The sequence below is a fragment of the Corvus kubaryi genome, unplaced genomic scaffold (genome assembly GCF_017639235.1).
Source record: "Corvus kubaryi isolate FWS band 111438036 unplaced genomic scaffold, C.kubaryi_AGA036_p1.0 135, whole genome shotgun sequence".
In the NCBI taxonomy this organism is placed as follows: Eukaryota; Metazoa; Chordata; class Aves; order Passeriformes; family Corvidae; genus Corvus; species Corvus kubaryi.
The window spans coordinates 1903319-1929212 of NW_024580669.1; the positions used below are offsets into that span (position 1 = coordinate 1903319).

General features: G+C 46.9%; 1 long non-coding RNA gene across 1 annotated transcript; it reads right to left on the reverse strand.

Moving 5' to 3' along the window:
• Positions 1–19439: 19439 nt before the first annotated feature.
• On the reverse strand, positions 19440–25464 carry LOC121676192. The gene is made up of 2 exons (XR_006020389.1): positions 24050–25464; positions 19440–23966 (listed from the first exon to the last, which is right to left on the reverse strand). It is a non-coding gene; the product is annotated as an uncharacterized LOC121676192 (long non-coding RNA).
• Positions 25465–25894: the final 430 nt, after the last annotated feature.

Consider the following 25894-nt stretch of genomic DNA (forward strand, 5'->3'; position numbering starts at 1 on the left):
AAGGAAAGAAAAAAAAAAAAGAAAAAAAGGAGAAGTAGCAGCATTTTTAAGCTTTGTTTTTTTTCCTAGCGGCTTGGGTGTGTTGGACATGCCTGTCATCATGGCAGTCCCTGGGAAATGGGACCTGTGCCTGCTTTTTGTGCTCTTCTTAGAGTTCTTATCTCTGATGTTTGAGCTCCATTTGCTCAGAGTGAGCTCAGAGGAGGCTACGAAGATGCCCAGAGGGCTGCAGCACCTCTGCAAGGAGGAAAAGCTGAGGGCTTTGGGGTTGTTCAGCCTGGAAAAGAGAAGGCTCCAGGGAGACCTTATTGCAGCCTTTCAATGCATGAAGGAGGTTAAGAGATGGAACAAGACTTTTTGCAAGGACACATAGTGGCAAGACAAGGGACAAGAGATTTAAACTAAAAAGGGTAGATTTTGGTTCAATATAAGGAAGAAACTCTTCTCTATGAGGGTGGTGAGGCCCTGGCACAGGGTGCCCAGAGAAGCTCTGGCTGCCCCTGGGTCCCTGGATGTGTCCAAGGCCAGGTTGGACGGGGCTTGGAGCAGCCTGGGATGGTGGAAGGTGTCCCTGCCCACGGCAGGGGTGGGACTGGATGATCTTTAAGGTCACTTCCAAAGCCAATCATGCTCTGATTCCATGGTTTTGTGTACGGGGAGCTCGACAATATGGGCAGTGGACAATGAGGTGTTGCACAACCTCCGCTGACAGAAAGCTCTGTAGTGGGTGAGGTGAATCACATTCCTACCAATCCTGGCTCTCTGTTGACTGCCAGTGGAGCCTCAGTCCCCAGCTCAGGAGTGGCCTCTGGCACAAAAGATGCCCAGTTCAAACAGGGTGAACCCACTCTTAAAGCTCAGTCAGATGAATCCCACCCTGGTGACTCAGAGAGAAGGAATTGCACTTATACAGGCATGTGTGATGGAGTATTTCCTTTCATTTCTCTTCCAGTCTGACTCCTGGTCATTTTACTGGATGCTTCTTGGTTCTCATGTTATGAATAATAGTGAGTAACCACTTCCTACTCACCTTCTCCATTCTTCCCCACTGTTCATAGTTTTAAAATGTGATTTTAGAAAAAAAACCTAGAATGATTCCACACAAAAGACATGGATACAGTGCAGATTTAAGCAGCTGTGTGCTGTTATTCTCTGTTTTGTTCACTATTCCCTTCCAGTAATTCCTAACATTCAGTTCCCCTGGGCTCTGGTGCCAGGATCTCTTTTGTGAGTGGAAATAGCTACCTCAGAGACCATCACTGTGTATAAATGTTTAGAGCTGCACTTCCCATATGTGCATTACTCTGCATTTACTAACACTCAGTGTCACCTGTCTCTTTGTTGCCCGGTGTTGAGATGATCCTACAACTCCTGATGGGAATATTAGTTTCAATTTCCATGAATAATTCTGTGTCATCAGCAAATTTCATCACTCTTTTATTGTCAGTCGTTTCCAAATCATTTACAAGTGCGTTCAGAGCACAGTTCCCAGTGGAAAACCCTTCAGGACTCTCCTGGCAACGTTTTCCATCATCCAAAACAATCAATTCTTTGTTTCTTACCTTTTAATAAATTAATAATCTACAAGAATAATTAATCCCACAACTTCATTGTTTGACTGCTCTGTGAAAGACCGTGCTGACAACTCCTCCATTCCCACTACACCAGCTGGGTGGTTTTATCACACGTTCACAAAGTCCTTCAAAACAGTTTGATTTGTGGGGATTAATTCCTCTAAAAGAAGTGTTGCCTTTTCCCCAACGTGTTGCATTTAGCCCTGGGACTATGGGTGCTGCTCCTCCTTGCAGACCCCACCAGTGAGTTTAATTCCGATGGCAACATTAATTTCCCAGGTCCTGCATGGTGCCCTTCTCAAGAATTCCCAGCACAATTGTTATTTTACATTCCCCTGCAGCTAAGTCTGATTGAAGCAACAAGCTGCACACCATGATTAATAATACAGTAGTTTTGTATCTCCATTCCCTCTTGAATCATGTCTCCTTTCTTTTCATTGATTTTTTTTGTTATTTATTTTACTAACCCTTCCGTTAGGGATCATTCCTGTGATTGACTCATTCCCTCTTCTTCCCCAAGATGAATGTTGGTGTAGGAACCATCTGAAACTACTCCACATTTAATAGGATTGGAAAAATTCATCAAACCTTTCTGCTGCACGCAGTGACCATCTCTTCCTTGCACACCTCCTTTACTCCACTTAAAAGTCCCATAGAGTTCCAGACAGATTCTTGTACCAATAAATTGCAGTGAGGTTTTATTGATATTTCATTCCTTTAGTAAAATGTTTCTTCAAATCTTGTTGGCATAATTTATTGATGTTCTATGTTAAACTTCCAGATATTGACTTTTTCTATGCCTCATTTCTCATTTAGGTATTTTTAAGGATTTTGTTTTGCTTCAATCACTTTTAGTCTTTTACTAACCACTTATTTATCTAGATTTAGTCTTTTTCCAAAATCTTTTTAATACATGATATATATTTGTCCTCTGAGCATCCAGTTTGTTGCTTTCAAAGTATTTACTCTGCCATATATAAGAACTTTGCCATTTATTATATTTTCTTTTAAAAGTTTCCCCCTTTTTGAATAAGTTAAGCCCCTTTTGGAGCATAAAGTTTCTTTAGAGGACTTTTTTATCTTTTCCTCCCTTGCAAATATTTGTGTGCATTACTTTCACTGTCAAAGTACAGTGTAGGTTGCCTTTGGAAGCTGCTGGAAATTCCCAGGCTTCAGGAACAAGGAAATAAGATCTGGTGATCCCTCCTGTATCATGCCATTCTTTGCATAGCTTTTATTTAACCACCTTTATACCTCTGGTAGGGAGCAGGAAAAGCTGCACTCTGAGAGGTGAGAGTACACCAAGGATGATCCATCATTTAATCATAGCCTGATTATAATGAGAATTAATTTCAAAGTTAGATTTTGTTGTACAAGATCTCACCTAGTCCAGCTTTTAACCTCTCTAAGGATAGTCTGAAGCTGTTTCAATAATCAGTCATGCCCATGGTGAAGAATTGCACCTTAAAAACAGACAGAATTTCTTTTTCTGCATTTTTTTAACTTTTCTCTTGCCATCCCACTGCTCACCTTTGTCTTCACTGAGCAAAGCCCATCTCCTGCTGCAGCCTCACACTCTGTCCATCCAGTCCCCATCTCTCCAATCTGTATACAGACCTGTGAGACCACATCAGAAGCCCTGCTTAAGTACAGGTAGGAGACATCAGCTGCTCTTGCCTGTCAGCTCATCCCAGAAGTCAAAGAAGTAGTCCAAACACAGCCTGCTCTCAGTAAGTCCTGTTCATAATCCCTTTTTTTTTTTACTTCCCATGCTTGTAAATAGCTCCCAGGGGAACTTGCCCTGTTATTTTCCCAGTGGCTGAAGAAAAGTCAACCAGATTTTAGTTCCTTGGACACCTTTACCTGCCCCTTTGAAGCTGAAAGGGATGTTTTGCCTTTTTCCATCAGGAAACCCCAGGAGTTGCCACAGTCATTCAGACATTGGCCAGCTCCCTCAATCACCTCATTCTCTGCTGTCTCCTGGATTTGTAATTGCCTACAAATGTTCCTGATTTAATCCTCCTCTACTCTGAGTAGTGTCTCTCTTCCCCTGCCACAAGGCAGGTAGATCTGGGGAGTTTGGAGAAGTTTCTAGTAAATACTGAAGCTAAGAAAGCCCTTGGTTATTTCCTTATAAAGCATCTTACACAGTTTTGCTGCAACAGAGAAAGCAGCTGCCTCTGTGGCCTTTTCCTGGAGCACTTTCAATCAGAGACACTCTTTTGAGAGTGGCTTTTCTGTGCAATGCCATCATCATTAGAACAGAGCTATGGGATGCCTGATGATGATATCAGCTGCTTGTTTTGGAGCTAAAGCTGTTTTCCTCCACATGTTGTACAAGGCTCAGTAAATGCTAACCCTTCCCACAGATGTCAGGTATCAGCAGAGCTGTGATCAGAGAGCCCTACCAACAGGTCTGATATTGCTGAGTAGGGGGCAGGAGGCAGAGTATCCTCTTCATCACTGCTGCGGGACGCAGAGTCATCCATCCATCCATCCATCCACTGCTAACCCACAGTTCGGGATTAAAATCCAAATGTACAACAACCACACGCTGCCTGCAAAGCTGGGCTGCAAGAGAGGAGGAAGGAGTGTTGCTGTAGTCCATCCTGTTGGTTGTTTTTTGTAGGATCAGATTCTGACTTTGGTGTGGGCCAGTCCCTTGTCCTGGTTTGTCTCGTACCCCAAAGCAGAGTCCAGCTCTGAGTTTGCACGGGGTGAGTTGGAGGAGGTTGGACTGACACCTCCTTGCTCAGAGAGCCGTGTCTGGAGCTCCTGGGCTCCACTACTAATTGGAACACAGGTACATTTTCAGTCTGTTCCTCTTTCCCCACTGCCAAGCTCTTTCCTTTCCCCCTGCCCCACTGTTCCTTCCTTAAATCCAGCCCTCTCTTGTGGCTCTGGTCTGAATTCACACTGAAACCTGCCGTTCATTTCTCTGCCTTCCCACATGCCAGCTGCCCTTCCCTCCCTCTGCTCCCTGTAATTTACGTTCTCTCCCTTCATTGACACAGATGGGATTTCACATTTAAACAATGTTCCACCATGTACCATTTCCCCCCGATAAGCAGGCTCAGTCCCAGAGTGACTCAGCCCCGTGGCACGCAGGTAATTTCTCCAGCTCCCTCCCATGGCATTCCTCCCTGGTGCCTGCCTGTGAGAGATTCCCACATTCTGGATGTCTGTGTGTGCTGTAGGTGACTGGATAATCTGTTTGCAGTGCAAGAAGATGTAATGCACAGATTTAATAGAAATCTTCACAGCAGCTCTGTCTTGAAAACCTCTAATTGTCCTCATTAGGAGAAAAAGCATTGAGCATTCCAGGGATGGGGCAGCCAGAGCTTCTCTGGGCAACCTGTTCCAGTGTCTCACCACCTTCACAGGCAAGAATTTCTTCCTAATATCCCATCTGAATCTCTCCTCTTTTGGTTTAAAGCCATTCCCCCTTGTCTGTCTCTACATGCCCTCGTAAACCATATTGCAAAGTGCCGCATCTTGTTTTTGGAACAAGGATTCCACCACATCCCTGGGCAGCCTGTTCCAATGCTTAATCAATTTTCTAGTGAAGAAAATTTTCATAATATCCAACCTGAACCTCCCCTGGTGCAACTTGAGGCCGTTCCATCCTCTCCGTCCCATAACTACACATCCATTTTTGCTGATGAATTTTGAAGATTTCTCTGTGATTGTTTTTGGGCTGCCTCATCTCTCGAGTGGTTGAGATGGGTCGGAATAACACCATGAGGGACTATGCCAACATGGATAGACATAACCACAGGGAGAACCGCAGCTTTTTTCCCCCCAAACATATGTTCCTCTTGTTGCCATAACTGGAATCAGCCTGCTGGAGAGCCAGGTGGAGTGTCCCAAAATAAGTAATAATTCACTCTGCGGATCTGATGGGTTTGCGTCAGGATTATGAAGGCAAAATCCAAGACAGTTACAAATCTATGGAGTAATGGTGTGCTGATAAAAGCAAAGAGGGAGGAGGATCACATTCCTCCCAGCCCAGCAGGCTGACAGTGCAAAAAGAATAACAACATATAGTGCTCTGTACACCGAGTCCTCAGCCTGGCAAAGGGTGTGAGCCTTATCAGCTGGACAGGGACTTCATATCTCCCCGAGTGCCTCACTGAGACAGGTCACACCTCTGAGGTGTGATCCCCATCCCAGGTTTGTTTCTGCTTTGTATTTCTCAGCTGGGCACTTCCCCATCCCGAAAAACCCCATTGGATGGGCTAAATTAACTGGTTTTGCTTCCAAAAGCAATATTTTGGGGTTTACCCGCAAATGATAGGAGCTTTAATTGTCCGTTTTCCTTCACCTTTTTTATTCTGCTACCACAATGTCTAAAAATGTATCTTTTCTTCTTTATTTTCCCCTTCTTTTTTTGAGCTTTGAATACTGACTAGTCCCCTTTTTTCTAGTTGCCCAAGCGAGGTTTAGAGGGGTCAAAAATGTGCTTATTATAGGTTTTTCTCAAGGCTGGCAGATCAAGATGGTCCAATCTAATTATAGAGGAACATCCTCCTCCAGACTGAGTTGTGGTGGCGAGAGTCTTGCTAGAGGGTACCACAGATCTGCCTGTGAACTGCTCCAAGGAACACTGTCAAATAGGAAAAAAACCTATATGTGAATAAATAAATAAGTCAGAGATGTTGAAAAAACATTTTTTTACTCATTTTCAAACCGAAATGTTGAAGTGCTAAATTGCAAACCTGGCGGTGATTTAAGATGACCTTTCCTAAGAGCTTGCAGGGATAAGCAAAAAAACCCACCTGATTTGAAATGTTTCATTTTAGGACAAACCCAAAGTGATGACTCAACCTGATAAGATTTTTGCCTGCTTTTCTATTTCTGTGACAGAAAAAAAAAAAGAAAAAAAAATTCATTTTAGTTCAGCCAATATCCATATTTTGATTTTTGACTGACTATATTTTCTGAGAACAGCTTCTGAGCCAAAAATCTCCCAGATGAAGATGTAACACTCGTTCTGACTGTGAAGCAGCTGATAACCACCAGACACTTTCTCTGTTTTTATGGAGGTCACCTACATTTAGATAGGTGTTTCTGGCAAATATCTATGAAAACAGGAGTCCTCAATTCCCTGCATCAACAACAAAATCAGAAATCCCTCCCAAGTTCCTGGGACATCCTCCTGTGCTCAGTCTGCTGTAAATGACCCTCTTTGGACACATCAGAACATAGGGAAGGACCTTGAAAATGAAGATGTGCCTTGGATCCAACTAAAGAGCCTGACTGAACACCCAAAGAGCAGATATCCTGCTCTCTTTTGGATTTATTTCCCATCTGACTCTACTTATTAACTTTATTTCTAACCAGCCAATCTCCAAAGCTGACTCCCTTCATGCCCTGAAGATGCGCTGAAAACTGTGCAAGTGCTTAAGAGCTGTTTTCCATGTCTGCTCTGCATTCCAAGAGGAAACTTAGACCAACTCTCACATCCCAGCTCAGCTGCAAAGGTGAAGAGATTTTCAGGCAAAGCTTCAGAAAGAAAACCAGGTTCACCAAAATAAGTCTGTGCCTGGCCTTGTTACCTCCACACACACTTTAAAGCAGCTGAGAGAGAGCTCTGGGATCAAAGTTAGGGATCTGTTTAAATTTTACATTGCAAATCTGTCTGGAGAGCAGGAGTGTCATGATGGTGTCACCAACCCATGTCCCCAGTCCCTGAATGATAATAAATCATTCTCCCTCAAGTCCCCCTCAGTGCTTTTTGAAAACAGAATAATCTGAATGAATACTTTATAATATTTACCCCATGTGGAGGAAAAACTTAGTCTGCAGCACTACAGAGGGAAGATACAATCAGATTTTTGGGAAAAGATCATTAGATGATCTTTAAGGTCTACAAGATGATTTTTGGGGTCCTTTCCAACCCAAACCAGTGTCTGGTTCTATGAAAAGACGGTGTCTGCTCTCGCACTCCCTAGACTGGTACAGAGGAGGGGCACGGAAACATCGTGCTATTTGCCTGGAGGAAACACACCACCAGTGACTATTTGCTTTACCTTTGTGCAAACAAAATGTAGATTCTTGCTCTGAAGCTGATTCTCGGTCACTTCTAGCATCCACCTTGCACACAGTGCAGATGCAGTCCCTGCCTCATGCATTAGCACAGAGACAATAAGGTGGGACATGCCTTAGGATGGTCACGAAGAAATACCAAGGCCCTTGGGCTGAGCTTTCTCCATCTGATGGCTCACAGTCTGTCCCAGCAAGCAGCCAGGTCACTGCAGTGCTTGCCAACAATGCTTGGCACAGGAATGTGGTGCTGATCACACCCTCGTAGCTTCCTGCAGCCACGGGCACGGAGTCAACTCCCCTGTGCCAGGCCAGCACAGCAGCTCTGTCAGCCAGGATTGAATCTTTGCCCTCAAATCCTATGTTTCCCTCACTTAGAACCATGGACTGATTTGGGCTGGAAGGGAAATCAAAAACCATCTCGTTCCAAGCCCCCTGCCATGCACAGGGAGACCCTGGCTGTAGGGCTGCGCTTCTCCAGCTCCAGCTCAGCAAACTGGGAAGGATTCTGGTCACCCAAAGACTAAATATCACCATTCCAAATCTACAGAAGAGGGCTGGAGTGGGCACGTGCCTTGTCACAATCCCACCACAGCAGGAGAGCTGATCTTACCCAGCTCCTCAGCTCCATGTCAACCAACAGTATTCCTAGCAAGTCTTCCCACTGTCGCCTTTTGGCATAAAGAAATCTTTGTGGATCCCTCTGGATGTTTCCCTCAGCCTTTAATGCACGGTGTGGAATCATGGGAATGAATGTGTGGAATACATTATGCCTTGATTCCTCTGAATTTTGAACTCGCTTGGCTTTATTTGCCATGTTGCTGTGATTATTATTTCATCAGCCTCCCCCAAAACTCCTCTTCTGACCCCGTCTTTCAGCCACGCTGACTGTGCAAAGTTCATTCTGGCTTTGTGGCCTTGCCTCTGAGTCTCTCAAGAGGTTCTCCTTGCAAAGAGGGGTTTGTATAAGTGGGTATAAATTGTTTCCTTCTCATGAAGCAAATTTTCTTTGATTTCTTGAACAGAAATTGTGGAAAGGTAGACCTGGTTTCAGTGATCAGTGTGTCCCTTTAATTTTCACATACTCTTGTCCTAGGAAGGGCATCTTTTCAATTTATCCAGCAAGAAAACTCCAGCCACCACCTCTTAGTTTGAAACTTCTTTCAAGTAGCACCACTAAAACAAAGCTTTCACTTAACAATGCATTTCCTTATGTTCTTTAACTCTCAAGAGCATGGGAGCATATAATCAAAATCCTGGCTAAACAGAAGTTTATTTTAAGTAGAAATATCTATAGAAATTGTCAAGAAGGGTGTTCCGTCAAACGTCACCGCTCCTGCCAAAAATATATCTCGGCCAGTATTGTATGATGGCCTCAAACCCACGGAAAGCTCCTTGAGGATAAACAATGCACTGCACTGCACTTCCAGGCTGCAGGACAGATGGTGACACAGGAGCTGTTAGCTGTGGGTGAAGGAAAAGATCAAAGGTCTCAAGAACTCAAGATAATTGACGTGTTGGAACTTATAACAAGATAAAATATCTCAATTCCAATTCTTTAGCAGAATTAGGCCTGGACACACTCTTCATTGAAGGTTCGGGAGCCTGCCTGCTGTGAGAGCTTGTATGCAGAGCAAGACTTTTGGGGGATCAGAGAGGTGCCTCCAGTGGGTCAGATGATCTCTGCAGTCCCACTGCACAACTCGTGCTACCTCAGCTCTAACCTGGGCAATTCTTCCTAGCCAGGGATATGGAATACCCAAACCCTTTGGTTTATAATTCCCTGGCCCTGTTGGATGAGTTTAGACAGGTTTGAAATTTTGGGGGTGGTAGTTTTGCTTGCGAGCAAGTTCAGAATCCAAAATGTGATGTTCTGTTTGGCCATGAAAGCCAAACATGGTGTCATTTAGGTGCTCAGATTGACAGGAACATGACCCTTAATTAGTTCAAAGCAGCCTAGAAAAAAAGATGGAAAGGGACATTTACAAAAGCCTGGAGTGACAGGACAAGAAGGAATGGCTTCAAATGAAAGGGTTTAGATTATAAATTAAGAAAAAAATCTTTACTGTGAGGGTGGTAAGACACTAGAGCAGGCTGGCCAGAGAAATTTTGGATGCCCTATCCCAGAAAGTGTCCAAGGCCAGGGTGGAAGGGGCTTGGAGCAACCTGACCTAGTGGAAGGTGTCTCTGCCCACGACAGGGAGTGGAACTGGATGATCACAAAGTCCCTTCCAACTCAAGCCATTCTGTGATTTTGTGATTCTATTAAAATAAATATCCAGTGCAAGTGCACAGTTATGTACATACATATGGCAAAACATGGAATTTTTGCCCCCGTGACTGGAGTTTTCTTTCTGTGAATAAATAAACATCACATCAATAACAGGTATTACACCCTCATTGCACCAAACACATGCTAAATGAGTTTTGAAGCACATTGCAGCTCTGACCTAATCAGTAGCATCCAACTCCTGACCCAGCAGACTTTTGGTTTAGGATCCACCATGACAAAACCGTAACTGTGAGGCATTAGCTTCCCTCAGCAGGAGGGTTTGAAAAATATCCTTATTTGCCATAGCTCATCTCCATCACTCAAGATGGCTTTCAGTGTGACAAATACTCTGGGAATATCAAGATTTCCTTGTCTGGTGTCCATTAATTTCAGTGATGTTTCTAATTTAAGCCTAGAGAGAGAGTCCTCAATGACAGTGAGTTACCCAACCACAAGCAGATGATTTAAGAGCAGAGGCAACAACCTCATTCTCTGAAGTTTCCTCTCTGCCTGCCTGCCTGGTGAGTTCAAGATATCCCACAGGATGCCAGTAGATAAGTGCTTCCTTTGACTGGAATCAAAATATGCCCTAAAATTCTGCCCATGACACAAAATATGTTTGGGGTGATGTCTTTAAACAGATAGAGGGCATGTTTAGAATGGAAATTAAGAAGAAATTCTTCCCTGTGAGGGTGGTGAGGCCCTGGCACAGGGTGCCCAGAGAAGCTGTGGCTGCCCCTGGATCCCTGGAAATGCCCAAGGCCAGGTTGGATGGGGCTTGGAGCAACCTGGGATAGTAGGAGGTGTCCCTGTCCATGGCAGGGGGTTGGAATTGGGTGAGTTTAGGCTCCCTTCTAATCCAAATGACTCTTGTGATTCATTCTGTGATTCCACCCTTTTGAGCTGGGTATTTAAACCCCCATGGAAGTCAACAGAGACTGAGGGCTCAACTCAGCTGAGCTGTGGCACCAGCTGAGGTGCTCTAGGACGTCACAGAATATCCTGAGATGGAAGGGATCCCTTAGGATCATCCAAGTCCAACTCCTGGCCCTGCACAGGACACCCCAAGAATCCCACCTTGTGCCTGAGAGTCCTCTCTGTGGGATACAGAAATATTACAGATGAATCAGACACCTCCCAGAGACAACTCAGATGATCCAATAAACCCATGACAAGGCAGCTGAATCCCACCTACTGTGCATGGCATGGACAGGAGACCAAAGGGAAGCTCAGCTTGAGGAACAAGCAGCATGGAGGATACCTGCACTCAGTAGGAGCTTCTTCACAAAGGGAGCAGAGACAGGTCAGGAATACCAGACATTATACAGGATTAGTTTGCATAGCCAGAGACAGTTCCCAAAACAAAACTGGTCTGGATCTCATCGCTTTGTGGGGGGCTGGTCCAAAGCAGTGGCTAAAGGCATGATCAGCTGTGTGCTGCCCCTGTCCCCATCCCTCAAACCCCACCTCCTCCCTCCACAGAGGCAGCTCCTAAGCCTCAGGGACCGGGAACCCACCAGTGGTGTTTTGCTGCTGTTTGTTAGTGGCCAGCAGACCCCAGCAATGGTGGAAACTAAATATAAACTGGCTCAGGCTCACAGATTTCGTTATCGAGCTCAGAAGAGGAAACACCTGGAGCGAGGGGAGGAGGGGCTGAGCACAGCCAGCTCTGGAGCTGGCAGGGAATACCCGCCCCAGAGGCAGCGGCGTTCCCATCACAGCCTCCTGACAAACAACAAACAGATAGTGTTTTCCATCCTGGTAGCACATCCCTTCGGAGTGACTGTCCAACCTCAGGCTGTAATTACTGAGCCAGGCTGCTGCAGACTCCTCAGAGAGCTCTGCAGATCCATTGCTCATCGAGGGACTGGGGAGGATGAGCGAGAAACATTCAGTCCACCTGCCAGCCCTTCATCTTCTGCTGGCCAGGATTCCCCTCACAAGGGACAGTGATGTCTTGCACAGGTTGGATCCCCATCCCACTGTCCCCACCACCGCCTAACTCATGGCAGGTGCCTTTTCTCCCGTCCCAGCCTCCAGCTCAATCCACCTCCTCCATCCCTGGCCTCGACTCATCAAAGGGCTCTGTGTTGCCCCTCCCGCTCCCATTGAGGTCGGCACTACAAATTATCCTTTCATTGCTGCTGTCGTCCCCTCGGCACAGCACTGAAGTCCCTGTCCCCCCCTACTCTCTCCAAGTTCAAAGCTGAAAACAAAAATTACATTCTGTTTTTCCCCAAGAAACACAGTCCACCTGCTCTGATTTTTGTCCCCATCTCATTTTCTGCCCTTCCTTGGTGTGGTGCCTGTTCTTATGGGAAAACATCCACAATGGAAGGGATCAGAGGCGGTGGGGAGGATCACACAGGAGCCAGCATCCGTCCAGACAGCTGCTCCTGCTCCACCAGCCAGCAATAAAGATTTTGTTTTCCTCTCTCCCTTCGCATGCTAATCACCCAGCAGTGATTAGAGCTGCAGCCTGACTCCAAGGGAAAGAAACAGAGGCGAGGGGCCGAGAGGAATTTTTTCAGCTCTGAGTAGAAAGGGGGGAGAAATCGGGGAAGGGAAAACAAAACAAAGCAGCAAAACCAAGAAATGGGACTTGAAGAAGCTTCATTCCATATGGTTGGTCACGTCCATCCCTTTCGGCATTCAATCCCAAAGTGACCAGGCAAGGGACCTATTAAGATCCCTATTTTGTTATTAGTATTCCTCCCTCCCAGCCGGAGGAGGTGGCGGGGGGGGGGGGGGGGCGAGGGAGAAGGGAGCAGGTCTGGGGAGGGCGCTGGGAAATTCCTGGCATTTCTCTGCCTTTGTGTCTGGGGGCTGAACTGAAAGGGAGGGATGCCGGGCTGAATTAAGCCTCCTGCCCCCTCCAGCAGAGAAGGGATTGCGCTCCCAGAACTGAGAGCCTCTTTATCCCCTTCCTTAGACGGCTTCCAAGAAAAAAACCTACAAATTCGGTGGGGTTTTGAGGGAGAAATCGCTCTGAACGGAAGTCTGGGATCTCCATGCCATCTCACTTGGTAACACTGACTCCTTTCAATCCCCGTAGGAAAGCAGATCTTCTGCGTACATCCCTTCATTTTTTCGGCTGGTTTCACTTCATAATTGCTGTTTGATGGGGCTCCCCTGGCTCCTCTTTTGACACGATTCTACAGTGCTTCTTTTCACTGTCAGATCCCAGCTGGTCACACGCCTCAGGGAATAACAGCCACCACCCTGGAGCTCAGCAAAGCCTGGTCTGAGCCAGCACCGCGTCCCCAAAATAACCGGGGGTGGATAAAGGGGGAGAGTGGGAATGGAGGGATATTCCTAGAGAGCAGAACGAGAACTGCAGCAATAGGTGATCTCCCCAGGAACTCCAGCACGAGGGTGGTGGTCCAGAGCATCATGTTCATCAGCCACCAGTAGATTTGTCCTCCATGAATTTTTTTCAGCTTTATTCACGTCTCTGCTCTTCACAGCATGCTGAGGCAGCAAGAGCCATACCTGAGCTCTTCCTGGCTCTTGCTTGGCTGAGGGATGCTGCCCAGGTGCTGGAGTTAGGCGAAGGAGCTGATGCTCCTGCCTCCTCCCCCTCGCCCTCCAGGTGCTGTGACCCAGGGGCTGCTCTCCTGCTCAGCTTTCTCTGCTGCACACAATGGGGACCCAGTCTATTCTTACACAGGAGCCAATTTAGGGCCTAGAATTGTTCCTGGTGCTTTTACCTTTTCCAGCACTATTGTATCCTCCTGAGGTGGGGCATCAGCATTGTACCCACCACGCAAGGGGTCAGTGCCATGGGGGTTTTTTAAATAATATTCTTCTTGTCCAAACTCTAGACTCCTATTTGACCTTTTTGACTCTGGCTGAGTGCAGTGTTGACATTTCACTCAACACTTTCCAGGGACCCAAGGATGACACCCTGGGAATGGCTAATTTGGGGTCTGTGTATTCTCAGGCTGCTTTGTTTTCCATGTGCAAACTTTTCCACTTTTCAACATCAAACGTAGGCTGTCCCTTTTCCTGCTCACTTCCTGCAGACAAGGAAGAATATCCTTCAGCAGGTTTTCCTGGTGAGTTTTCAGTTGCATAAATCTCTGCTGGCTTCACTATTCAACCCCTTTGCCAGACCACCCCTGAACGGTCTGGGCAGAACAAGACCAGCATCATGACTCTTCTGGGAAAATCAGCCACGCATTCCTGTCCTTTGTTCCCCAGCTTTAAACATTTAATTAATCCACTGCAGCTTCTGAATAAGGACAGTAGGATAGCCTCTCCAGGAACTGGATCAATCCCATCAGATTGGATTCTGCCCATGTGCCAACTCACCCATGTTTTTGACAGGATCCAGCAAAAGAGGCCAGAAAGTCCCCAGTGGCAGGATGGCCTCACTCCTGAGGCTCAGACTGCTGCTTTTTGGTGGCTGTCAGGAAGAATTCCCGCAAGAGGCTTTCCTGTAGTCCTGTGAGAAGATGAATGTGCCTTATAGTATGAGGCTCAAGCATTAAGTCATAGAATCAGAGAATAGTCTGGGTTGGAAGAGACCTTCCACTAGACCAGGTTGCTCCAAGCCTGACCTTGAATGTTGCCAGGGATGGGGCATCTACCACCTCTCTGGGAAACCTGTGCCAGTATTTTTTCACCCTTATTGTAAAAAATTTCTTCTTTACATCTAATATCAATTGACCCTTCTTGTTTAAAACCATCACCCCTTGTCTCATCACAACAGGCTAAAAGGTTTGTCCGCATCTTTCTTTCAGTATTGAGAGGCCACAACCAGGTCTCCCCAGAGCCTTCTCTCCTCACTGAGTCCCCAGAGCTCTGCCTGGATTGATTTTCCCTGGGGAATCATCTCACTTATCCCACCCAGTCTACCTGCAGGACACATCTCCAATCCTTCTCCCCTCCTTCATCCTGCTGGCACCAGGAGGAGAAAATGTGCAGGATTTTACATCATGGGGAGCTATAAACTGTGTCCAGGTCTGTTGCATGGAAAGAATTACAAGGAGCTGAAACATCCACATGTCATCAGATAGCTAAAAATAGGAAGTGTCCACCAGGAATTGCCAAGCCCCACCTTGGCGTGCCCATGGAGCACCGGTGGGATGTGTTTGCAGCTACACAATGGGAGATGGGGAATGCTAAATATAGAGAGAGCTGTTCTTTAGCACAAAGGGGTGGGGTGGGACATGTGCAATGCCAGGAGAGTGGCTTTTGGCCAGTAAATAAAAGATGGCAACAGTCAAGGAGGAAGAACTGCATTTATTCCTGAATATGTGCTGTCTTGTGCCTCTGTGTCCTGCCAGGAGTGACCTCAGGGAAACTGGGAGCTCCTCACCACCTCCTGCTCCTCTCCTTCCCTACTCCTCTTTCTGCTTTGGACTCCTCTGCCATTCTCAGAAGAATCTCCCTCATTCATTGACAAATAAATGTCTCATATCAAACCCACAGCACACTGGAGAGGAAACTCTCCATGACTAATACACCAAGGGAGGTTTCAGGATTCCATTTTCTTCCTCACTATTTCCTGTGATTATTCCCTGTGCTTTTCAATGAAGATGAGCAGTCCAACCCTGCCTGGTGCTGTAGGAGCTGGGGAAGCAGATGAGGCAAACTCAGTGATGTCACATCAAAATAGGAAAAGGGAGATCCCAGCTTGGGGTGGTCACTGCAGTGTGGCTCTCTGGTTCTCATTCCTCTGAGGTTCAGGCCTCAAAAAGGACAACTAAGTTGGGAACCCACTCACTCAGTTTTGAGGATGAGGTCAGGCCTACCATATTTTGGTTTGTTATCTGTAGAATATGGCCATAATATTTCCTGTTTTCCATGTTTGCCCTCCTATGTGCAGGACTACATGCTGTTCTGTAATACCACCCATGCAGACATGTGAAAGAGAAAACAGTTTGAAGAGGACAAACAGACTCTTTTTGGAGAAAATGAGGGTTTTTTGTGATTCTATGTGTGAACTACAATGTTACAACATCAACCTGTTCTTTAATCCAGCGTCTTGAAAAGCAACAATAGGTGTCAGCATCTGGGTTTGTCATCTACCCTGTGAATTCAGTAGCTTTGAAGGAGGTGAGGCTCTTCCTGCAGGGAAGATTCTCACGGGACAGCAGCTGTGCTCACAGACCTTGTTTCAGAGGGGTTTCTCCACATTTTAAAGCAGGAAATTTGCATTGATCCAGGATGAAGCCTTAGACATTAACTAACCATGCTCCTTAAGTCTAAGGAAGAATTAATTTTGTTCTCAAGACCTTGGAGACAAAAGGGCTGGGAGTTCTTCCAAGGTTGCCTAACTCTTCCCAGTCCTGCAGCTCCTTTATCACCCTTGTGAGCCCACCCTGCTCCTTCCACTCTCTCCTGGGTGCTCCTGGACATCGTGGCTGCTACACATGGATGGGCAACCCTGCCTTCCCTGCTCATCTCAATGCTTGAGCCCACTGTCCAGAGGCTTAGAAATACAGAAACATTACGGACTTCACATTTTCCTAGTTGACTCAGGATCCTAAATATTTCCAAGTATGAAGAAAGTCAGTATGGCACTGCCTTCTGGGGTGTGTGGGGAAAACTGTGCCTCATCTCACATTTCCCAGAGGAAAAAGTGAACATCCATGTTAATCTCTCTCTGTTCATCCCACCCAGGGCAATGGAGGGAAACATCTCCATCCTCTCCAGTGATTGGAGAGACCCTAAATGGAGAAACACACTTGAAAAAGTCCAGCTGCTGCTGACCCAGGAGCCTCAGGAACTTCACAGTGGGACGTGGAGCACTTGCTAGTCAGGGGTCGATTGAGGATAAGCCTTCCCTTTGTTTCAGACCAAGATATACTAGATGGAGACCAAGAGTATTGATAGAGATCAATAGTGTCGATTCCAGTTCCACACTGCTCTTGGCAGGTGTGGGATCCAGCTCTGATCCTGGAGTAGGTCAATCAGACAAAGCATGGAAAGCACACCCTCCTTATCCCATGCTGCCTGGTTTGCCGAACCCACAAACCTGATCCATCATCAGAGCCATGGGACCTCTCCAACATGGTCACTGCTGGTGGTGAGCTGAGGGCTAGCTGTTTGCAAGCCTGTTGGGGAAGAATTGCACGTTTTCTGTGAGTGGATTTGCCATTTGCTAGCAGGAAAACCAATCAGGTTCAGCCTGGAGAGAGAGGTCAAAGCCTTGTGTGTCCTTTTGCATCTTTTGCAGATGTTCTCCTCAGTGGGCCGTGGCTCTCTCACACACAGGATGCAGCAACATAATGACAACTTCCTTTGATCGCAGAAATGTCAGCAAAGCTGTCCCCACAACTGGAGCCTTCCCACCATGTTTCTTATAGGAGCAGGTCCAGCCCAGCCCCCTGTTCTACCCAGAATTTCCTTTTATTGTTCATCTCAGCAGAGTGAAACACAGACCACATCTGGAGTGTTCTCCTGGACACTCAACCATCCCACCAGCCACCCTTCTTTGTGATGTTTATTGCCTTCTCTGGAAGGAGAGATTCAAGCTGCCCCCTTGGTTAACTGTTATTTTAATTGACTCCTGAGGAATTTCTCTGCTTTGCTGTGTCCTGCTGTGTACTTGGCACGGAGCTGAATCCTAAAAAAGTCTCCATGTCTCTCTGCAGTGTCTTCAGATCTCTTGCCCTTCTGTGTGCACCATTGCACAGCTTGCTTGGTATAAATACAGAATGTATTCACTCAAATGCAGAATCACCAACAAAGCAGCCACATCTTTCACCTCCAGGAGCACAGCGTGTTTCTCTGGGCCCTTCAGAAAATGCAGTGTCCATTTGAGAAGTCCCAGAGAACCCCCCCTGGCTTCCAGCTACTGCATCTGTCTCCTCTAGTTACTGGGACACACCTGCCACTGTGGGTGGGTGCCCAAAAACCTGACAATTTGAATCACATTCCATCCTTAACTTGTGCCCCAGAAGTGATCACATTTCAATACAGGGCAAAGCTGGATGTGATGTGCACCCTTCCAGGTTCCCAGATCCATATTGCAACCCTCGTGTAACTGCAAGGACTCCTGGAGAGAGGAGACCAGGCCACACAAACTGCAGATTGCTGGGGATTTATTAATTCTATTAATTTTCTTCTTTTTCTCTCCACTCTGGCTTTTAACTCTCCTCTTTTTATTATCTTGATAGAGCTGCAGCCCATCACACTGCAGAGCAGAGGGGAGTGGGGTGTGCATCTGACTGGTGCAAGTGTAGGGGTGCCCTTGCGGAGCACCCTCCTTCAGGATGCTCAACCTCTGAGCCAAAACTGACATTTTTAGGACAAAGCAACTCCCCTGCCATCACCCCCTGCATCTGTGAGCTGAATCCCTCCTCCTGCAGGTAGCAGAGAGCTGAGGCACGAAGCAGGGCTGTATCTGATGTAAAATACCAAGGTGGAGGGTTGTGAATGCTGCTAATTGTCCTTCACGAAATGTCAGCTCCCCAGGTACCTCATTAACATCCTTAACCCAGCCAAGAGGATGTGGCTTTATGCTGTGCTGGGACAGGGATGCTCTCCATGCCTGTTTGCACAACACTGAGCAAAAGGCAGCTTTGAATCCATTTGAGCTTTCTTAGATCAATCTGAACCACAAGAATGAGCAGTGATATTCCTCAGGTAGAAATAAATCCCATTTCATTGCCAATACCCCAGGCTAAAAGGAGAATTTCTTTTTACTCGTTGAGGCTGCAGGCATTCTGCCTCCAGGCTGGCTCGATCTCTAGGGGGTGAAGTGTTTGCACAAGGTCTCCTGGCAACAATTTCCCAGTGTCTGGGTAGTAGGTTTGGCTTAAGCTGAATCAACAGTGACTCCACAATTTGGGGTGATTCAGGTTAATAACTCCTGCCTAACTTATCTTAGATCTGAGTGCCAGAGAAGAAGTTAAAGCCATCACAGATCACCAGTACCCAACTGCAGCAGGGAAACACCTCATAAGCCTTCCCCAAGGTCAGCACTTCGCTGGCAATCCCAGCACTGTCAGAGGGGAGATGATGACAGGCTCTCACACCTTCAAAGTCTTTCCTTTCCCAGCTGCTTGGAAAGCCCTGAGATGCCTTTTCTTTTCAAACACCACTCAAAAATTGTCATGCTGGGGGTGCTGCTGGTGTGGGCACCTGCACAGAGCTGCAGGAATGGTGAGGAATTGGCTGGATGGAGACTTCCCCTGCTCATTTCCCCTTTTCCCCTGGCTATTTATTGTGGAAGATTCTTTTGCAGAGAGAGCTTAGGCCACATGTTTTGGTGCAAGCAGGAATTCTCCTGTCTCTGCACTTGTCCAGCAGGGAAATTTATCTCCATCTTTGTCAACCTTGCAACCAGCATCCTTCTGTAATTCCCATTACTGCTGATGAGAGTGACGCATTTCCACTAACTGGGTGAATGCCCCTTAAATTAGTCTTCACTGAGACATGGGAGCAGGGAAATAAAAGGGAGGCAGGGTTTCAATTAGCTCCTAGTTTGTTTTCAGCCTTGTCTCTAAATAGGAGAGCTCCACATAAAGTGTTTAAAAACCCCTCACTATTAAGGAAGAAAAAGAGCAAATTTGTTCATCTGTACAAAGCTTTAGTTTGTGAAAATAACAACATTTATTATTTCCACTGCATGTTCTTTCTGTAAATGTCAAAACCTTTCACAGACCCAGCCCATGACGATCTTGTTAATCTTGTTGAGATGCAGGATGTAACTTGGAGCTCGTGTTGGGAAACTGAGGAACTGGAAGGGAAAAATACAGGTTAAAAACTAAACCAGTGTGAACATTAGAAATGAGACTTAGGAGTGGAGTTCACCTCATCTGATTTCGAGAAATAACTCACCTGTCCTAGCCTGGGTTCCCACTGTACAAGTGAATTCCCCTGCCCAAAAGCCCATTTCTCACCTTAATCCACCACGAACAAACACCAGCATAAGGATGGGAGGTGCTGGGGTGACACGGGATTCACACCAACTCTGCCGTGCTGATATCCCAGGGAGGAGTTTTGGGGGTGGAAGGAAGCCATCTGAGGTGATTCACGTCTCAGCAACCCATAGTTTGCACCAGGCATAAGGGAAACTGCTCACAAGGGCACTGGGAGCACCAGCCCCACTGTGGACATTGGAGTGGGGAAGAGGAAATGAGATTTTTGATAGCGCTGGAGGAACTGGAGGGGTCAACCACTTCTCTGGGACATGAGGCTTTAATTTGACCCCTTCTTTCCTCTTTATTTTTTATCCATGTCTAAAAAAGCACAAGGGAAAGCAGGAGGACACCAACTGAAACACAGTCCAGGACAGGGACAGGGAGACAAACAAACAGGGATTTGCCCAAGGCTACCTGACCCAACCCAAGCCTCTGGCCCTCACTCCCTGCCCTCACTGTCCTCCAGGCACCCTCAGAAAGCCCCAACCACATCCTAAATGCTCCATGGAGGGGCTCCACAAAGACAATCCACAAGCTCCCTCCCATCCCTTTCCCCACTCCAGGCTCCGAACAATTCCCCTCATCTCTAATAATTCAACGAGCTTTGTTATGACAGGGCAATGCACTTAATGGAGAGTGAAATTGAAGAAGAATGTGTGGAAGTTGCAGCTTTTATCTCTAAAATAAATAGTGAATTCCTCAGGGCTGCTGCAGCTCCAAACAATGCTCCAGAGCTGCTGGACTTTTGCAGGTTGCCCTGGTAACTTCCAGGCTTTTTTGGGGGCAGGTCCTTGTCAGAGGGAAGACGTGGTGGCAAAGCCACTCCAAAGAGATGTGGAGTTGGTGTTGGGAGAGCAGTGTGGGCCCAAGTGGCAGAAGATATTTAGGTTGGAGAGGTGTGCTGCACCCAAGGATCATCGTGGGTAATTCTCACTGAAAAATCCAGATTGGGATTTCAAGGAGTTTCCTCTCCCCATGTTGAAGGAAGTATTTCTGGTCTCTTGTCCAGGAAAATGGAGCAATCCCTCCCAAATTTCTTTTAGAGGTTTCCTACTGGTCCTTCACATCCCACAGACCTCTGCAGGAGTTTGTGGGGAGGATGAACACAAGGGATTTTGGAGCAGCAGTGGCCACTCACTGTGGCCTTGGAAAAAGGGTTATCTGTATTGGTCTCTACCCCTTCCTGAGGAGGGGAAGTGGGGAGGGAGGTGCTGAGCTCTACTCCCTGATATCCAGTGACAGAACATGTGGGAATGGTTCAAAACTGTCTCAGGAGAGGTTCAGACTGGACATGAGGAAGCATTTCTTTACCCAGAGGGTGGTCAAACACTGCAACAGGCTCCCTAGAGAGGTGCTGCATAGGCACTGCAGGAAGGTTGGCAGCTTGCTGAAAATGAGGTTCCTTGCTTTTTCTCTTAAAAAGTTAAACTCAAGAGAATCAGAAATTACACCTGTCTGAGTGGTCAAGTGCAGAGAAAAGTGGAAGAACAGAAGTTCTTCAAAATAGGATCACAGCTGAGACAGGAGATTATTTCAGAACTGAGGGCTGAACCTGGATTTTGTAAGTCTTTGTCTGATACCAATGGGATTTTTGCCTCTCCATTCGCAGAAGTTCGGGAACAGACAGCTGGCATTGTGAGCAGTATCTCAGGCTGTTCTTGGCTTTGTCAAGACGATTCCTGCTCCTGAGGCTAAAAGCTGCATTTTGTTTCCTTCTTCTGGGTCAGGTCTAGGCTAAGGAGCAGATTCCCATGTGACATTTCTGACTCCCCAGCTTCTGAAACATAAATACAAACATCAGACCTCTGGTATTTTTGTCTCTTGATGAAAGGAGGGTAGTTTGGGTTTGGGTTTTTTTGCTTTCCTTCCTGGAATAGCCTCTAACGATCCTCAACCCAGGAGCCCACAGGCTGCTGCTCACACTGTTACTCACGTCAGAGGTATCAGCCCTTCATCTTCCCCATCGTAGCCCCAGATCTGAATTCCAAACATTATTACTTGGTGCCCAGTTGCACAAGGAGATAGGTGACGACATTCAATAAAATCGGATTACTGGCAAGTTAAATGATCCTAAGCTGGATCTCAGCCCGAGGATTTTTGAGCTGCACAGGCTTCCCTCGGTCATTTTCTGTGAGAAGAGGTAAATATTGCAAGGCTCCCTGGAGATGTCAGTCAAATGTTGTGACGAATTTGAACGCAGCCGAGAAGGAATTACAAGGTGCAGAGAAGATAAAACTGTCTTGGGGAATTTATCCCAGCATTGTGAAGCACAAGAGCAACTCCTACTTTATGTTTTCTTCTCCTTTGTCCAGTTGGCATTAAATTGCAGAGAAATGGGGTGTCTGTAGCCTTTGGGGAATCACAAAAACATCTTGGGATTTCTCCAACAAGGAAATCTTGTGTCATGTGGAGTCTTCCTCCTCCTGAGAGGGTTTCAGCCCAGCTGACTTGCATACCTTGAAACCAATGACTCCCTGTGCTGCTCTTTCACAGCCTTACGTAAATATTTGGCTGGAACACACAGACGCAGGTACATGTGAACCTGTGTGCAACCGTATTAATGTCAGGATTGAAAAACACACTTGACTGACTTAAGCCCATGAGATTTTAAATAATCATAATGTCAATAATAAATTTTAAAGTGAATTCTTATTTTTGACTCCCACTTCTCAGAGAGATGTGCAGGCCATTCTCCAAAGGGTTTCCCTACACCTCTAAGGCATTCATGTTTGGAGTTGAAAGCAAAAGCCTCTACATAATTTCCTGGCCCAGTGATTTTGGTATTTAGGAAAACCTCCAGAGCTGGGATACTCGTGATAAAGCTCCCAGTTAGCAATGCTGCATGTCTTGGGGTGTCAAAGACTGTTTCCATCTTTCTGGGAAACACCGATGCCTTTTTGACACCCCCAGAAAGTGCCCAGTTTCCCAAATTAGGGTTCTTTTCCTGGCCTTTCCCCCAGCTGATTGTTGGGATGTACTTTATCAGACACCCAGCTTTTGAAGCAGTCTTGCTAAATATCCCTTTATTTTTCCCTCAGCTGCTCATGATTCACAGCCTTGATCTGACACCCTCAGTAATTATCCCCTTTGCAGCAGAGGCAGATTCAGAGCTGGCGCAGGTGGGAAGGCGCCTGTACCCTGCAAAGCAGCAGGAATAATGGGAGACCTTCCTGCTGCCCTCCTGGAAAAGGAGGCTTAACTCCATGTTTCTGGAAGAATCTGTTTTTCCAAGAAGCGGAGGCCATGCCGTTGTTTCAGCCGCAGTGGCGATTGCCAGCAGCCGAGGCTTGAGGAGACAAAAGAGCATTGCGTCCAACAAGCCTCTTGAGAACTCACAAAACTGCCTGTGTAAGTGCCAGGGTGCCTTTTGTGATAATTAAGAGAAAACCTACGTCCCAACTCAGCAATCTAGAAGGATTTAGATGCTCAGGGGTGAGGCTCCTTCCTCCTCCTTGCCCAAGGCCAAAGGACCAGCACAGCCCAGATCTGCTGATGGGACCAACCAGGCAGAATTCTTCTCCTAACTCTCATTACAAACAACAAAACCAAATCCAGCCTGATTTCTAAGTGGATTTCAGGCCGTTCTGTTTTCCTTAGGTTGCTGCCAAGGCAGCTCTGTTCTTATCTGTTATTCCCACAGCCCTCACTTTGAGAGGACACCCAGCACACCTTGGGGAATCCCCCATCTCCCAGGCACTGCTACCCCTGAGCAATGAGCCACGGGATATTTTTGCAGTGTTTTAGGGGCACTGGTGCCATAAAGAGAGAATTTGAGGAGCTCAGCATCACCTCCCTCCTGTCCATCCCAACCTGTACTGAAGCAGCTCAGGTTTTTCCCCGGGCTGTCTTGGCTTGGCAGTTAACAACAAAAATTCAGAGAGACTGTGTGTATGAATGGGATCTGGTATTAAAAATACTCCTCAGGGAGAGAAGGAAGTGCCTCTCTGATACAGGCAGGATTAGCAACGTGCACCAACACATTCATTCATTTATTGCAACTCGAGTTTCACAGCTTTTGGGTGCTGTGTAGTGCAGAGTGGTAGCAAGAGGAGCTGAGTCTGGGCTGAGGCACCTGGAAAGTCTCTCTGCAGTGGCCCAGAAGTAAATCAGGACAAGAAGCCTTTTCTGGGGACAACATGTGAAGCAGGGAGAGCTGAGCCAGCAAACCCAAGCATCTCCTCATCTTCTGAAGGTGACCTTGCAACAAGAACAAAGTCCACCTTTAACTGAAGGCATCAAGAAAACCAGATTTGAAAAATCCTTTTTGGAGTGAAGGTTACCTTCACCACCTCTGGGTCCAGGCTGGGAAGGTTCCTGGATCCAGCAGAGCCAGGAGGAGGATCCAGTGCAAAGGTCTGACCTTATTTTCAGTCTCCTCCCAGCTGCAGTGAGCGCTCCTTGCCTGAACACTACAAAACAACTTTTGGTGCCTCAACACAAAACAATGCTGAGATTTGATCATAGTTTTGTCCTTCGTACTTTGGACACGTGGCTGCCTGTGAGACATTCTCAAACAGGAGCTAATCTTTCCCAGAAAACATCCTGGGAAAATGTACATTCTCTGGGGGGAAGAGGAGGGGTCAGTGTGTGTGTATATGTGGTGTATATGCAGAAGGTGATCCCAAATTAATCCCACCTTCTGATGAAAACTCCAAATAAACCCCCAGCCCTGCTGAGAATCCCAGAACTAACCCAATCTAGATTGAAATCCCCAAGTAACCTACACCTGGATGTGAATCTGAAATCAAACCCCAAACCCCCATCCAGATGAAAATCCCAAATCCACCTCCAAATGCCCATCCTGATAAAACTCACACATTTTTGCTGTGCAGGTGGGAATCCCAATGAGATCCCCAAGTCTGCATCCAGACAAAAATCCCAAATCCTTGGTCATGTGGGTGGGAATCCAAAATCAGTTTACAAAACCCTATCCAGATTAAAACTCCCAACCCCTCACAAGTCTTCACCATGACAAAAACCCCCAAATACTCCAGTGAAACCCCCCAAATCACTCCTATGTATGTTGAAATACCAAATCATCCTCACGCCTCTCATTCCAATAAAAACCCCAAATCCTCCCCAACATTCCAAATCCAACCAAAACCCCAACCACCCCCCCATAGATGGGAATGACAACAAATCCCCCCTCAAATGCCCACACTGACAAAACCCCAAATCTTTCCAAAGTCTTCATCCTGATGAATACTCCAAACTCCCTCCACGCAGGCAGGAATCCCACCACCCTTCAAGTCCCCATCCCATTGGAAATCCCAAATCCACTCCTAAATCAAATGTAAACCCCCATGTAGTTAAGAATCCCAAATCCCCTCCCCAAATTTCCACACATCTTCACCTCAATGAAACCCCAAAGTCCTCCCCAAGCCCCCAGCTCTAACAAAACCCCTGAATCCCCTGTGCAGTTGAGAACCCCAAATCCCAATAAAGCCTCTAAATCTTTCCAACCTCCCAATTCCAATGAAACTCCCAAATCCCTCTGTGCATTTGAGAACCCCAAAACTTAATCCCAACAAAACCCCCTAAACCCTCTCTCACCTCCTAACTCCAACAAAACCCCCAAATCCCGACAAAACCCCTAAATCCTCTCCAACCTCCCAACTCCAATGAAATCCCCCAAATCCCTCCATGCAGTTAAGAACTCCATCCCAACAAACTCCCCAAATCCTCTCCAACCTCCCAACTCCAACAAAACCCCCAAATCCCTCCATGCAGTTAAGACCCCCAAATCTCCATCTCAACAAAACCCCCTAAACCCTCTCCAACCTCCCAACTCCAACGAAACCCCCAAATCCCTCCATGCAGCTGAGAACCCCAAATCCCCCAGACCCCAATCCCACCAAACCCCCTAAACCCTCTCCAACCTCCCAACTCCAATGAAACCCCCAAATCCCTCCATGCAGTTAAGACCCCCAGATCCCCCCTCCCACACCTCCACCCTAACGAACTCCTTAAACCCTCTCCAACCTCCCACCTCCAATCAAACCCCCAAATCCCCCCCAGACCCCCATCCCAACCAACCCCCGCCTCCCCTCCGGTGCATCCCCCGCTCCTCGCTACCCGCTCCATCCCATCCCATCGCATCCCCATCCCACGGCGCTCTCTCCCCC